This window comes from Taudactylus pleione, unplaced genomic scaffold (genome assembly GCF_031769625.1).
Source record: "Taudactylus pleione unplaced genomic scaffold, aTauple2 ptg000218l, whole genome shotgun sequence".
Taxonomy (NCBI): domain Eukaryota; kingdom Metazoa; phylum Chordata; class Amphibia; order Anura; family Myobatrachidae; genus Taudactylus; species Taudactylus pleione.
This window is the reverse complement of record NW_028284620.1, coordinates 5315728-5330782: the sequence shown is the minus strand read 5'-3', so window position 1 is coordinate 5330782 and position 15055 is coordinate 5315728. Positions and strand designations below refer to the sequence as shown.

The window sequence follows — 15055 nt, the reverse complement described above, 5'->3', positions numbered from 1 at the left end:
ACTGAATCAGGCCCCAAGTTCGGAATATAATACACTAACTGAAGTCTGCCACTATGTATCACAGTCGCTCTATTCCCTACTAAATCACTGTGCTATGTAGAAATGTGAATAGCAACACAGAGGGCCTGATTCAGACCCGCTCGCTAGCAAGCGGCCGCTCGTTGCAGACGATGTTCACTAATGTGCACATGTAGTTCGCAGTGCGCCTGCGCAAACTAGTACGAGCAATCGTACTTTGCCCGCTCGCTCTACAAAGACAGCCCAGTGGAATGAGTGACAGGAGAGGCCGTTTGTGGGTGGTAACGGGCAAGGCAGTGGTAACGGGGGAGTGTACTTGCAGATGCAGGCGTGCCAAAGTGTTTTCACGCCGTTTCTGGGGCGTGCATTATTAACAGGCAGCGTCATAGTACACGTCACCTGGTTGAATTATACACTGAAGTGCTCGCAATGCTTGCTGTAGGGTACAGTCAAACGCAAGTGCTGCGGTCAGATCCGATGGACCCCGATGTAGCGATGGTTGAATATACTCCCTGGAGATGCCGTTCGCTAGTGGGCGGCTAAAGACAGGCTGGTGGGCATCTATAAACACAAAGTGATCGCTCGCCAAGACATAGTGGGCGTGCTTATGTCTTGCCGAGCGAGCGGCTGCCTTGATGTCACTTTGCAAAATTTACATACGCTGGGAGCAAGCGGCCACATCTAGTGAGTGGGTCTGAATCAGGCCCAGAGTCTGAACTGCATCAGCTATTCTACTACTACTAATTACCTCCCCTCTACACAGTCCACACATAACATTACATACACTATGTAAACAGAAGTGATTGGACACTGACAGCAAATAGATCAACAAGATTTTATTTATGTCAGTACTATGTAGGTCCACCACGTGCAGTGATTACTGCAGACACCCTTTTTGGCAAACTGTCCACAAGTTCCTGGACAACAGCAGGCAGTATGTTTTGCCATTCAGCCTTAAGTACAGTGACCAACTGTGAAACTGAAGAAGGTGGAGTCGGCCTAGAATGCACCCGTCACTTCAATTTGTCCCAGAGGTTCTCAATTGGGGTTAAGATCGGGGCTCTGAGCTGGCCAGTCCATCCGTGTGACCAAATTTTCTGTATATCAGCCCAGCGTCGCCCTGGAAACATGACAGCTGGCATTGTCGTCCTGATAAAAACGTTCAATGTTTCTTTAGAACTGCAAATGCATGGGTCTCTCTACGAAGTGTTCTTGTCGAATGCGCCACATTAGTGGCCATTTGGAACTTGTGTGGAATTGTATGCTTTTTGCTTGCTTGGGGGTGTCACTTACTGTATGTCACTCCCTTTGCAAGTGAATCCTCTGTGTGGACGCAATTGTGAAAGATTCACTGCGCATGTGCAGTGCAGCTTACATGCATGCACAATGGCAAACAATCGCTCGATCTGCGTAAATATCAGCATTGCGTACATCTCTGAATCAGGCCCTAAGCTCACCAAGTACATTATATTTAAATACCACCTGCCCCATACCTCTCAACTGCCCTGATGTAGCCGTTACAGTCTTGTCCCTTGGCTCTTTTTGCAGAAATGTGCACACTACAGTGGGAGTTTTGGGAAACATGTTCCATTCACCATCAAAACATCTGTGAATGGGTGGTGAAGGCTCCAATTGCAATTAATGGAAATGAATAGGTGTTCATGTTTAGAGGGTAGGTGACTAAGACTCATCATAGACAGAACCATTAAGTGTGTGGTAACTGTATACTGTATTTTCCTTAGGATCCAGCGAGTAGTAGAGAATAGCAGCTTGTGTTTTGTGTCTGTCTGCCTTTCCCAAAAGTCACGGACAAGGTACAGTGAAATGGCGGAGAATGTCCCCTCTATGAAAGCCTACTTCCTCAAAAATGTGCATGTGGGGATACAGCGACATGAGACGCCTGGCCAAGCAATGTATTTCGAACCATACTTTGCTGGTTGTGTGGTGGCGACAGCAAATATTCCAACCATAAACTCTTTCTTCAGAGACAAGTTGTTCCCACTCAGTGCCAGTTGGAGAGAGAGCAAAAACAGCAGACAGATCATTGATTATCCTAAGAATTGTGTTGGGCAGCAAAGGAGAATTGGATCCTGGTCCAGAAATAAAAAAGGGGCAATTAATGAGGAAAAAAGGAGCAGATGTGCCTGTGGAGGTGTTAACATGTCAGGAGACAATAACCAGCACTACAGAGGAGCATTCTACAGAACCAGGACATGAGAGCATTTCTGAGGTAACTCTGATGGTCCAGCAGTCTAAGTGGTACTCAAAAAGCAAAAGAGTCTCCATCAGATCTGAATCCATCTATAAACTGGCAAGAACCAGAGAAGCTGGATGATAAGACAGAGCATAACGTCAGTCCATTATATTCAGTGAAATTAGCAAATTGAAAACTCCAACAGAAGTGACACCTGAGGAGGAGTGCCTTAGAAAACATCCAGAGCAGCTGATTCACCAAGGTGTACCAAGAAAGTTGAACGCTGATTGCAAACCTCCAACCCAGATCCTCAAATTACTAGGTATTATGAATTACACCAAAATTGCCCAACACAGAAGGCAGACTGACTGTCAGCATGATGAAAAGATTGGCCAGAGATGTACTGTAGTAATGAATGGTCAGGGCCTCGAGTGAGTATCTGATAAAGTGGTAGCCCACAGACATGCTATGTTCCATTAGGCTTTAGTAGACTATCTAATTAACTTTCTTTTATGAATGGCCAATAGAGTAGCATCATTAAGAGGAAATGTGCAAGTGGTTGAAGGGAAGGATTGTCCAGAAACACAAAGTACCATTTTCCAATGAACCATTACACTGTGGCTTTGTATTTTGAATATTACCGAGATGAAGATGGAAACAAGGTAAATAAACATTACCACGGTCATTATAAGTAATGGGCTTCTGAAGGTATTTTGTTGTGTTTAATAAACTGATCAACAGAGAGGGGGAGATAAAATCACTTTTGCCATTTAAATCAGGAAAAGGGTGAGTTGGACAGAAATTAGATTCACTTGTTTGCAAGTTTACAGCGTTAAAGTTTAATTGTACACATAATTGTATGAATAGGAAGACAAGCACTCTAGAGCCAGGGATCTATGGATTTATACAACCGTCTTAAAACAATAACCAGGCCTGCTGACTAACACAGAGAAACAAAGGATTCAGTGGTCAGTATGTTTAATCTATTCATAACTGTAGTTATTTATTGGTGAATGCAGGGGTTTGTTGTATTGCAGTGGTTTAAAAGCAAAGGTTTTACAGGGTGATGTATTGCATTGATTTCTCTGATGTATTATGATTCTGAAAATTCTTGCTGTAAATAATGAAAGCATAACATGAATATTTAAGTGTTGAACAAATGATTGTACTTTATGGACAGACATACAGTATTAGGATAATGGGCCTGATTCAGTGACAGACGCAAAGCCAATGTTAACGCATTAGACCGATTATCTGTAATCTACGCGTGCATCAAGGTACATTATCGAAGTCACACACTGTGAGTCTTTATTTGCAGTGTGATTGACAGTCAGGAAGAGTTTGGGGGTGATAATAGGGTGTGTTGGGTAAAAACGTGCGTGTCACTTCCTGTGCCTGCAATATGGCTGTGGCATCTCAGTTGTCGCTGCCATTCTGCGTGATTATAGGACTAATCAGGAGTCTGATAATCGAAGGATCTGCGAACGACCTGCGTATTTCTATGCAGTTGCTTGGATTTGTTATGCCGCCAGTGGTTGTCTCAATGCAATCCCCGGCAGCTGCGACATTTGCATATTTTCATAGAGCAGCTGCAACCGGGATCGCAGCTGTGGTGACAATAGTGTACAACTCTAAATCAGGGCCACTAAATGCAGTGTAACCATTGTGATACAAGCGAGTGTATGGCAAATCAGACTACTATGATGGGGGCCTACAGAATCCAGTGAATTCCTCAAGGATATAGAGAGATACTAACTGCATGAGAACACAATGTAGGAGAACATGTCAACGATGTCATAAACCTGACCTTTCATTCTTTCCTGCAACAGATGAGACTACTAGGAAGAGCTTTGCAGAAGATCTAACATTAATGTAATTTTACACTTCACTGGTAGAAAATCTAAACCGATTACGATCCCACATGAAGAAAGAATTGCAGGAGCCAGGATAGATATTTTGGTGCCTCCACCTTTATTCCAGCTACTGTTCTTGCCCTATTGACACAGATATCTGGTAAAGCCTCCATTTACTTACCTATTTATGAGACGTTTTATTCCTTTAACCTGTAATTATTGGTTGTATAATAAACCTGTTTTTGAACATATTACACTATTTGGAAAACTGCTTAATGTTTTACATATGGAATGAAACCCAATGTGCATACCACTGTCTACCATGTAGGGCAATAATGTGTGATTAATAAAAACAGAGGTAAACCTTGCGCACAAACCTCAATGGGGAATTACTCTCCAATAGTGATATATTGGAATTACCATAAAGTCAACATAAAAAATCCATAATTAAATATTACTGTATTAGTTCATCCGGGTTAAAACAGTACATGCATGTGTCCTCTTCTTAAAAATACACTGGTCTGCCCACACAACACACTGGTCACTTGCTAACTTCTTCAAACACCCTGGAGTGCCTCTTGTTCCTCAAAAACAGATAAGGGAAACAAGAGAGAGGCCGCAATAGTGTGATAAAGTTTTATTACAGTGACAATGTGTTAAAATAATATTGAGGCTGCGTACCAGACATCCAGGTGTATAATAACACCATCAAGCATAATCAGTAGTAATTACAGGGTACCTCCTGGGCTCAAGAAGCCACCCTCTCTGCTTAGGTCTGGGACAGCTGTTCCTACAATATCCACCAACGCGTTTCAGCTTACAAAGAGCCTTTGTCAAGGTGTATTAGGCTAGACCAAATGTCCTTGTTTATGTCTTCCCTCCCACAATATGATTGGTCCATACATTTAATATGTGGTTAATGGGGATAGTGCTTAATCCTTTTGTCATACAAACAGGTACTTTATACCATGTTAGTACCTTCTTTTTGTGAATCCCAAGATCCCCGTTATTATGAATCCAATGTAAAAAACCGGCGTGCGTTCCACCGCGGTCTCCGCGTGGAACGCATACGCTTCCAGCATTGGCCACCGGAAGTTGTCATCTTAAATCGCCAACTGCGCTCCACTGTCTATCTGTGTGGAGTGCATGCATTTCTGGCCATTACCTAATGGTTCTGTCCTCCGGAGCTGCTCCTTGTGTACTGCGCTCCACTCTGCTCATAGCGTGGAACGCACGGGCTTCCGGTTATCTCCACCAGAAGTCCATGTGTTGTCTTGGAGATGTGTATGATTCTGCGTTTCATGACAGCAGTCTCGTGAAACGCAGTTCTATCTATTGGGAAACATTTTATCATAGATCTCCCGTGGGACATATCCACTTGCTTCTAGAATCCCCAAATTCTTATGTCGTCGACATTCTTATAAAAATAGGTTTCCACTTTTGATTAAAAAACGGGTCAGATGGGAATCACAATTACAAATAATAAAATGCATAAGTGTATATAAATATATAGAAGACCATAAAATAAGGAAAACTGACTTAAAACCATATAAAATGAGACAGAATAAATATAGAAACAGATTCAATTGCTAAAACCCTCTGTTGCTGAAATAAAATCAGATATATATCTTAATAAAAATCAATGTTAAAACTCCTTTCTACAGTATTATTATAAAAAACCATTTTAGCTCAAAATCCATATTCATACCTTTGGGATGAAGGGTCCCTATTTCATAAATCAACTTCATTTCAGTTTGTGCTAGATTATTATAGATTTTCTTTTTTCTCCAGTGTTTTTCCACTATTTTTATTCCTATCACTCTATTGATCCCCCTAATGGAGCTGTTGTGGTGTTCTTTGAATGATTGGACACTGAATGTTTGTCATACCCCTTCTTTATGTTTCTCACGTGCTCTGACCATCTTTCCTTCAGGGAGCGAGTGGTGCGTCCTATGTACTGAAGACCACATTTGCATTCGATGAAATATATACAGTTTGTGCTGTTACATGTGAAAAATTGCGTAATATCATACGTTACCCCTGTATTCTTTGAACCATATTGTTCTAGTTTGTTCGGTTGTGTTACATGATTTTTACACATCTGGCATGACCCGCATCGATAGAATCCTTTGGATTTAATTCTATTCGTCCTTTTAGATGGAACTGCACTTTTTACCAATCTATTATTTATGTTGTCAGCTTTTCTATATACAAACGAGGGTTTGTCTGGAATAAAAGGTTTTAAAATTGGATCTTTTTGTAGAAGATACCAATATTTGTTAAGCAATTTTTCCACTGATTTATATTGCCCATTGAATGTGGTAATGAAGGGTATATCTAGTTTTTTTCCATCCATATTTTTTGTTTTAGATATTAGCAATGAATCTCTATTGACCTGTTCCATTTCTTTAATGGAAATGTCTAATTCTTTTCTAGAATAACCTTTAGCCACAAATTTGTTTTGTAGGACTTCCACCTGTTCTTAAAACACTTCTTTTTCTGTACAGTTTTGTCTTATTCGTCTAATTTGGCCTCTTGGTATATTTTTGAGCCAGACTGGATGATGATTGCTCTTCATATTTATATATGCATTACTATCCGTAGGTTTAGTGTGATTTTTAGTATGTAAACAATTTTTCTTGATATAAATATTAAGATCTGAAAACACGATTTATGTTTTACTGTGATTAAATAAAAGCTGAATATTAAAATCATTCTGATTTAATGTCTCGCAGAAACTTTTTAATTCTTCTTCCCCTATCCAAATAAATATAATGTCGTCTATCAATCTATACCATAATTTAATATTGTCTTTGTATTCATTATTAGTCCATATGTGTTCTTCTTCCCATAGACCCATGAACAGATTCGCATATGAAGGGGCAAAACGAGTTCCCATAGCGGTCCCCCTTTTCTGTTCATAAAAGGTACCACTGTGCCAGAAGAAATTGTTGTTAAAATAAAATAAATACTGTCTAATATAATATCAATTTTTCTCTTACTAATATCACTTTGGTTTAAAAAGAATCATGTGGCTTCTACACCCTTCATGTGTTCAATAATGGTGTAGAGACTACTCACGTCTGCTGTCACTAGAATGTAGTTGCCATTTTAAGTCCTTAATTTTAGTCAGAATATCTGTGGTGTCCTTAATATACGATTTTAATTTAATGACTTCAGGTTGTAAATGAAAATCCGTGAAGTGTGATAAGTTGGAGGTCACTGATTCTATACCGGCAACTATGGGTCTCCCCGGAGGGTCAACTAAACTTTTGTGAATTTTTGGTAGTACATAGAAGACTGGAAAAGAAGGATTATCCTTTATAATATACTTAGCTTCATTTTCCGTGATGGTGTTGTCTTCTTTGTATTTTCTAGCAGCCTAACCAAATCCTTCTCGATCCGATCACTTGGGTTAGTTTTCAATGGTTTGTAGGTCGTTCTGTCATTTCATTGGCGTAAGATTTCTTTTTCGGATTTATTAGTGTCCATAATGACGATGCTCCCCCTTTGTCAGCTGGTTTAATCGTGATCGTCTCATTATTCTGTAGGTTTTTGACTGCTTCCCTTTCTTTCTTATTCATATTATTCTTAATCTTATTCCATACTGTTCATTTCGTCTAGTTCTTCACAAATGGCTTTTTGAAAACTTTCAAGAAAGCATCCTCGATTATACGTAGGATTAAAATTCAATTTGGGTTTAAATATTTCTCTTTTGTTGTTCTCAACTCCTTTTTGATTGAGGAAATATGTTTTTAGGGAGATTTTTCTTATAAACTTTTGAAGGTCTACATATGTTTCAAATTTATTCAGCTTTGAGGCTAGGGCAAATTTGAATCCCTATTGTAGGGCTGAATTTTCAACCTGAGAAAGGATATATGTGCTGAGATTATAAATTTTAGTCTCTACCTGACTTTCATAATCTATTTGATCTTCCCTGTGTTCTAAGCTCTTTTTATTCTCACAGTAAAACAGAAATCATGTTTTCAGATCTTAATATATATAACAAGGAAAATTGTTTACAAACTAAAAATAACACTAAACCTACGGATAGTAATGCCTATATAAATATGAAGAGCAATCATCATCCAGTCTGGCTCAAGAATATACCAAGAGGCCAAATTAGACGAATAAGACAAAACTGTACAGAAAAAGAAGTGTTTTCAGAACAGGTGGAAGTCCTACAAAACAAAATTTGTGGCTAAAGGTTATTCTAGAAGAGAATTAGACATTCCCATTAAAGAAATGGAACAGGTCAATAGAGATTCATTGCTAATATCTAAAACAAAAAATATGGATGGAAAAAAACTAGATATACCCTTCATTACCACTTTCAATGGGCAATATAATCAGTGGAAAAATTGATTAAGAAATATTGGTATCTTCTACAAAAAGACCCAATTTTAAAACCTTTTATTCCAGACAAACCTTCATTTGTATATAGAAAAGCTGACAACTTAAAAAATAGATTGGTAAAAAGTGCAATTCCATCTAAAAGGATGAATAGAATTAAATCCAAAGGATTCTATCGATGCAGGTCATTCCAGATGTGTAAAAATCATGTAACACAACAGAACAAACTAGAACAATATAGTTCAAAGAATACAGGTGTAACGTATGATATTACGCAATTTATCACATGTAACAGCACAAACTGTATATATTTGATCGAATGCAAATGTGGTCTTCAGTACATAGGACGCACCACTCGCTCCCTGAAGGAAAGATGGTCAGAGCACGTGAGAAACATAAAGAAGGGGTATGACAAACATTCAGTGTCCAATCATTTCAAAGAACACCACAATAGCTCCATTAGGGGGATCAATAGAGTGATAGGGATAAAAATAGTGGAAAAACACTGGAGAAAAAAGAAAATCGATAATAATCTAGCACAAACTGAAATGAAGATGATTTATGAAATAGGGACCCTTCACCCCAAAGGTATGAATATAGATTTTGAGCTAAAATGGTTTTTATAATAATACTGTAGAAAGGAGTTTTAACATTGATTTTTATTAAGATATATATCTGATTTTATTTCAGCAACAGAGGGTTTTAGCAATTGAACCTGTTTCTATATTTATTCTGTCTCATTTTATATGGTTTTAAGTCAGTTTTCCTTATTTTATGGTCTTCTATATATTTATATACACTTATGCATTTTATTATTTGTAATTGTGATTCCCATCTGACCCGATTTTTAAACAAAAGTGGAAACCTATTTTTATAAGAATGTCGACAACATAAGAATTTGGGGATTCTAGAAGCAAGCGGATATGTCCCACGGGAGATCTATGATAAAAATTTTCCCAATAGATAGGACTGCATTTCATGAGACTGCTGTCGTGAAACGCAGAATCATAAACATCTCCAAGACAACACATGGACTTCCGGTGGAGATAACCGGAAGCCCGTGTGTTCCAAGAGTGGAACGCAGTACACACGGAGCAGCTCCGGAGGACAGAACCATTAGGTAATGGCCAGAAATGCATGCGCTCCACACAGATAGGCTGTGGAGCGCAGTTGGCGATTTAAGATGACGACTTCCGGTGGCCAATGCCGGAAGCGTATGCGTTCCACGCGGAGACCGTGGTGGAACGCACGCCGGTTTTTTACATTGGATTCATAATAGCGGGCATCTTGGGATTCACAAAATGAAGGTACTAACATTGTATAAAGTACCTGTTTGTATGACAAAAGGATTAAGCACTATCCCCATTAACCACATATGAAATGTATGGACCAATCATAAGGTGGGAGGGGGGATATAAACAAGGACATTTGGTCTAGCCTAACACACCTTGACAAAGGCTCTTTGTAAGCTGAAACGCGTTGGTGGATATTGTAACAGCTGTCCCAGACCTAAGCAGAGAGGGTGGATTTTTGAGCCCAGGAGGTACCCTGTAATTACTACTGATTATGCTTGATGGTGTTATTATACACCTGGATGTCTGGTACGCAGCCTCAGTATTATTTTAACACATTGTCACTGTATTAAAATTGTATCACACTATTGCAGCCTCTCTCTTGTTTCCCTTATCTGTTTTTGAGGAACAAGAGACACTCCAGGGTGTTTGAAAAAGTTAGCAAGTGATCAGTGTGTTGTGTGGGCAGACCAGTGTATTTTTAAGAAGAGGACACATGCATGTACTGTTTTAACCTGGATGAACTAATACAGTAATATTTAATTATGGATTTTTTATGTTGACTTTATGGTAATTCCAATATATCACTACTGAAGAGTAATTCCCCACTGAGGTTTGTGCGCAAGGTTTACCTCTGTTTTTATTTGTCTATTTTATGGTGAACTGTGGGTGTACCATATTAACCTATTGATGCACTTACACTCTTAACTGTGAAGCGCTCGGATTATCAAAACCTGTTTTTATAATAATGTGTGATTAGTTTACCCCTCCCCTCCGAATGCCAATGTGTAAAAAAAAAATGAGAGATGAGTAAAACTTTATTAATAAAAGTAATATAAACATTAACCACTGTTGGAGGGGGGATACACATATCAAATTGTACTACATAATTTATTATTCTTTAATTTTTTTTACACAAATATGTCACACAGATATGTCTATGGATAGAGAATTTATCCAAGTTTTTATTGATATCTATACTGAGCATGAATGTCTTTGGCAGATAAAATCTAAGGACTACGCCAACAAGTCCAAACATAACCAGGCGCTGCAACAGTTGACCTACTTCAGCAGGTCTTACTACAACGCTGCCTCACTGGATTGGGTACAATGAAAAATCCAGAACCTGAAAACAGTTTTTGTCAAGGAGCACAAAAAAATTCAGAATTCCAGGAGGTCCGGTGCAGGGACTGATGAAGTGTACCAGCCGACGCTTTGGTATTATACCCAGCTCAGCTTCACCCTTGCTCAGGAGCTACAGAGAACAGGACTGTAGTAATGGCCAGAGAGAGAGAATGTAGAGGAGGAGCCCGTAGATGTGGAAACATTGGAGGCACTATTGGTAAGTAGAGACAAAGTGATTAAATGTAATTGTGAGATGTGAGAGTCCAGATTTGTACATAAATGGAGAATTGTCGCAAGGTCCCCAATAGTCCACTCTACTTTAATGAGTAGAGTCCTCCTTACTGCTCCCTGACCTGTTTTAATCATGCAGTCCCTGTGAAGACAACTCCAGGTGCTGCCACACACGGCATTTGTACTACCTCTCAGGGCCATAACTAGGGTAGTGCAGCCAGTGCCATGACACAAAGAACCGCAGGGCAGGAGGCACTGTTTGGGCTGGGCAGGAGGCACTGTTTTCTTGTTTATTTTCATTCTCACTTGCCTCTTCCTCTTCTTTAATCCCCAGCATCTCCTGGCCTCCCCAATCTCTTCCCTGGCCCTTCCCCATGAGGCCATGGCCCTTTTTCAGGTGCACTATCTTATGTCCCTATTTAAACAATGAGGGGGGGGGGTCGCCAATGCTCTCTCTGGCACAAGGCTCCTAAAAGTCTAGTTACGGCTCTGTTACTCCTGTGGCTGTTCTGGATCTTCTGCTACAGCTGTGCCTGTTGACCTTTGCTGGGTGGCTTTGAGGCAGAGAAAGTTGTGCAGGGCACAGCATGCAGAGACTACCCAGTCAATTTTGTCCACCTGCAGGTTTATGGGGGTGTGGAAAATTTTGGAAGCGGTTACTGAGGATTCCAAAGGTGCTTTTGACAATATGGCGTGCCTTGGAAAGTCTGTATTTGTAGCTCCGCTTCTCATGGGATCCCTTTGTGCGTATGGCTTCATTGTGTGTTCGTGCACTGCGAAGGCCTCGTCTGCAACAAACACAAAATTTAGGCTGATTTTGGTTTCCTCTACTGTTGGTAAGTTGAGGGTCTTTGAGGTAAGCTGCTTGTAGAATAGCGTATTTTTGAACGAGCCACCATTATTTCCAACATCCAGAAAGATAAACTCAAAATTTGCATTTACTACCGCCATAAGCACGATACTGAAGTACCCAATTATAGTTGTAGTAGTATGATCCGCTGTTGGCAGGTGGGGTTATCCTGACATGTTTCCAATCTATGGCTCCACTGCAGTTATATAACCCCCAGTTAGTCCAGCCCATTATTTAAATATAGAAGAAATCTTTCATAAAATCGTCAGGTGTTTTAGTAAGCAAACAATATATCGTTAACGGTCTAACAATTTTGAAATCGTTAGTGATGCACGATATATCATTAGGTCGTTAGTAGATCATTTGTCATAATGAACACTTTATGCACGAAATCGTCAGTCCAGGACCGCCGGGGAGTTCAAGGGAAATCGTTAACAACATCACATCATTTGTGAGTAATTCAGTGTGTGGGCACCTTTACACAGCAGGATACTCCTCTATTCCCAGACCAGCTAAAAGGTTTTACTGGAACAAAACCAAAGTCTAACACCCTAATGACTGTAGTTTAGTGATTTGTGCCAGTATTCACAGCACCAAGCTTGCTTCACACAGAGATAGGACTGTATGTTATCACACTGCTCTTAAGCCAGTAACAGCTTGCAACCTGTTACATATATCCACACACAGAAATCAACACCCATCAGCTATAACATTAAAACCACCTGCCTAATATTTTGTAGGTCCTCCTTGTGCCGCCACAACAGCTCTTACAAGTCGACGTATGGACTCCACAAGATTTTTGAAGGTGTCCTGTGGTGGAATGGGTTTGAAATACTGGCGGCCGTTAAGGTTCAAATCAAGACCGTGGAAGCCCGACAGGAGGAGAACCCTACGAAGGAAGGTAAGTAAGTTAACCCTCCCCTCTCCCCCCCAACCCTCCCTTGGTGGTGCGTAACCCTAAAACTCCCGGGGTGGTGCCTAACTCTAAGTCCCCCCGGGGGTGCCTATACCTAACCCCTTCTTCCCGCATCCTAAAGTGCTAGGTGCTAAGCATAACCCCCCCGCCGCGGCTCATACTTATCTGTCTCCGGTCTCTTACGATCGGGATGCCGGCTGTTGGGATTCCGACGTCGGAATCCTGATTTGTGCAGAGATAGTGGCGTCAGCATTTTACCCGGTGGCAGGATGGTGTCGTCGGTATATCGACCGCTGGCATCTCATCCGCCGGGTTATTAACTACATCCCTCCTGTGGTATCTGGCACCAAAACAACAGAAGCAGATCCTTTAAGTCCTGTGTACAGTAAGTTGCAAGGTAGGGGTCTCAATGGCTTGACTTGATTTCCAGCACATCCCTGAGATGCTCAATTGAATTGTGATCTGGGGAATTTCAAGTCAACACCTTGAACTCTTTGTCATGTTCCTCAAACCATTACTGAACAATTTTTGCAGTGTGGAAGGGCTCATTATCCTACTGAAAGAGGTCACTGCCATCATGGAATACCATTGCCATGAAGAGGGGTTCTTTGTCTGCAGCAATGTGTCAAAGTCACAAGGTTTCCCATCAGAACATTGCTCAGAGTATCACACTGCCTCTGCCAATTTGCCTTCTTCATATAATACATCCTAGTTAAACAACACACACGCACCTGGTCGTCCACATGATTTTAAAGAAAATGTGATTCATCAGACTAATGCTGGCCATACGCCTGCAGTTGCGATTGGTAATGAATCAAGCCCTATAAGCACTAAGAATTGCAATGATCAAAATATTTATAATAAACTCCAACAATTAACATAGGGCCTGATTCAGAGCTGAACGCTCTGACCAGAGCGCTCGCTCTGAATCAGGGCCCTCCTACCTGTTTTAGGAGCGTCCTCATGGACGCTCGCATAGCTGTGGGTTACCACCCACAGCTTATGCGAGCGTCCATGATGATGGTCGCGATGGTCAAGACCATCGCGACCATCGGGCTTGCGACGGAGACCCTGCGGTAGGGTCTCGCTGCCGCAAGCCCTGGAGTGATTTTGGCTATATCAGAGCCAAAATCACTCCCACTGACAACACTAGTGATGTCAGTGGGGCCGGCTTCAGATGGTAGGCGTTCCCATGGGAACGCCTCCGTCTGGCAGGCATGCCCCCAGCACGCCCACCAAAGGGGGCGTGCTGTCAATCAACATCGACAGCACGCCCCCTTTGGTGCGAGACCCGGAGCGACGGAGAGCCCCTCGCTCTCCGGGTCTCGCGCATGCGCACGACGGAGATCCCTCCGTCGTGCGCATGCGAAGTGGGGCAACATCGACCCGTTTGCGAGCGTCCTTTGCGAGCGAACGGGTCTGAATGACCCCCATAGTTTTTTAAGTAAGGTTCTAACACCTTTCTATTATAGCCAGCATTAAGGTTTTCAGCAATTTATGCTACAGAGCTTTTCTACGGTATTGGACCAGACAGGCTATTTTTCACTTCTCACATGCATCAATGTGCCTTGGGCACCCATGACCCTGTCTACGGTTCACCAGTTGTCATTTCACCACTTTTGGTAGGTACTAACCACAGGGAACAGCCCACAAGACCTATCATTTTGGAGATGCTCTGACACAATCACCTAGCCATCACAATTTGGCACTTGTTAAAGTCGCTCAGATCCTTATGCTTGCCCATTTTTCTTGCTTCCAACACATCAACTTCAAGAACTGACTGATCACTTGCTACCTAATATATCCCACCCCTTCACAGGTGCCACTGTAATGAGACAATCAATGTTATTCACTTCACCTGTGGTCTTAATGTTATGGCTGATGGTTGCACATAAATAACATAAACCTAGATGTACTGAATATGCATTCAGTGAATGGCTAAAACATTCAATAGATGGATTCCTACATGTTTTAATACTTAGTGTTAAATATTGTGCAGCTTGGATTGCATGTATAGTACTGTTATTTACTAAGCTGCTGACGTACAGTTATCTTTGGAATAGGTATTAAATCCCGGCAGTCGGGATGCCTGCTGTCAATAGACCGACAGCGGCATCCTGATGCTCAGGATCCCAACAAGGGTCCGGTAAGTATGGTAACCCTCCTATCTTATTTCCCTAACCTTCTGTTCCTGCATCCTAACACTAACCCTCCCCGTTAGTG

At 41.2% G+C, this 15055-nt stretch overlaps 1 protein-coding gene across 2 annotated transcripts in view; it reads right to left on the bottom strand.

Moving 5' to 3' along the window:
* The window catches only part of TUSC3 (tumor suppressor candidate 3), a 293630-nt gene that overhangs the window by 62633 nt on the left and 215942 nt on the right, over window positions 1–15055 (bottom strand). The gene's annotated exons all lie outside the window — the stretch shown is intronic.